This window comes from Seriola lalandi, unplaced genomic scaffold (assembly GCF_002814215.2).
Source record: "Seriola lalandi dorsalis isolate HSWRI2012SDOR001 ecotype SW California unplaced genomic scaffold, Sedor1 jcf7180002001300, whole genome shotgun sequence".
Taxonomy (NCBI): Eukaryota; Metazoa; Chordata; class Actinopteri; order Carangiformes; family Carangidae; genus Seriola; species Seriola lalandi.
The window spans coordinates 1-1,798 of record NW_019471959.1 but is presented as its reverse complement, the minus strand read 5'-3'; the positions used below and the strand labels follow the sequence as shown (position 1 = coordinate 1,798).

At 40.8% G+C, this 1,798-nt stretch overlaps 1 long non-coding RNA gene across 1 annotated transcript; it reads right to left on the bottom strand.

Annotated features, from left to right (window-relative positions):
* Positions 1 to 371: 371 nt before the first annotated feature.
* LOC111664012 (uncharacterized) lies at positions 372 to 1,792 on the bottom strand. Its single transcript, XR_002761420.2, has 3 exons — positions 1,020 to 1,792; positions 542 to 703; positions 372 to 444 (listed from the first exon to the last, which is right to left on the bottom strand). It is a non-coding gene; the product is annotated as an uncharacterized LOC111664012 (long non-coding RNA).
* Positions 1,793 to 1,798: the final 6 nt, after the last annotated feature.

Sequence of the window (1,798 nt, the reverse complement as noted above, 5' to 3'; positions counted from 1 at the left end):
AAAACCTTTTTGCCGGCACTTCCAAGAACCCTAAAAGTTTAAGTGCTAGTTTTTAACCTAAAAACAATCTTATGACCTATAAACTGTTTCTATAACCTGCTTCTAGAATCTACTCTGGTGAAAATGTGACTATAGGCTCATGTTTCTCTTTGTTATTCTTTTTCCTGCTATACTATCAAAAAGTGGAGAAAAAAGAGGAAATTCTATTCTGTCATAATATTACACTTTATAAATGTTAGTATCCTATTTTGCAGCTGTTGTCGCAGTGATATTTGGATGTTAAAATACTTTAGTGAGGCTCTTAAACAATGTTGAAAGTCGTCAAGGATTTTTTAACATTCATGTCTTATTTAGCTGAAAATCATCGAAAATGAGAACTCACCTCTTCTGGGGGATTGCGAACTTTCTGAAGGTACCTCTTCACCACCTCCTCAGGGGTCTTGCCTACGAAGTGAAGACACAAAGTACGATGATGATCTGTTTATGAGCAAAACGCACATTCAGCCTAAAGCAAAAGCAGACTCATCATAATTACACCCACCTTTACGGGCCTGTTTCTTGGTAGTCTTGCGGCAGCAGTGACCCAGACCGGGCACGGGCTTGATGTCGCTCTTGCTGACAGGTGGAGGATGAAGCACCAGCTTGGGTGGGCGGGTCAGGCAGACAGGAAGTCCTGCTGCGCTCATCAGGATGCCTGTAATACCTGCGTACAGCCAGAAGAGGGGGGGTGTGAGACGCTGTATTTGGGGCTTACTCTTTGCGTGATGAGCTCTTTATCCAGGGAATTATCTATTCACCAAACCGGTGAAGGCTGGCCAGTTGATTTACTCAAAGACTGGTTAAATATGGGGTCAAATATCATTAGCTGTGTCGTCTGTAGGGCAGTAGATCAGTAACAAGAAAAAGTATAACAAACTTTAATGAGTAAGATGTCTCGTGAATTTTAGACCTAATTTTAAAGAAAGTACTTCTGAAAGATTTAAATAAAATGAGATAATTGGATGCGTCAGGACATTTACCTGCCAGTGCAGGGTGAACAGGGCTAGATCCATTCAGGTTCTTCACTGGAACTGTTGGCACTCTGAAACACAAGAAGACAAACGCACATTAATCTACAGATCAATGACACACCAAAAGCAGACACACTACAGGTCAGGTCACCGCAGCAACCTCGCGTCAAAATCTGATGAGTCACCTGTAAACAGACAGAATTACACACAGCCGCCCCAGGCATGTGCTACTTCCTAGTTCACCAGGTGTCAACAGGTTAAGGCGCTTTTGCCAAGTCATGTGGAGAGACAAACAGACACTGACTTGACATACTGTCCTAAAATGATTAGATGGCACTTCCTGCTGTCTAGGGCTTAACCTAGATGACAGTACATGGCAAATGCTCTTAATTCTTGGGTACAACTGATAGAACACGATATCAAAAATGATTCCATTAACTGTCACTGAATTCAAAGATGCCTTTTTGAAAGACGATTAGACAGTAGACGAGGTATTTTCAACTTAAAATGAGGACGTCAACTCATGTCCAGATAAAGCAGCTTTGATTTTATGCAGGAATTGGACAGCGCTTTCCATTTAGTTTGCCAGCCACAAAAAACAACCAAACAAAAATAAAAACATCCTTAAATGTGTTGAATGAGCCCTATAGATATTTTTGACGTGACATCAATGGAAGTTGAACATATATGCCCTTATTTTGATAAAATATCACACTATTTTTAAGCACAGCTGTACTATATCTCTGCTCATAAATGGAAATGGAGTTTGCGATGAGCACAACAGTGTC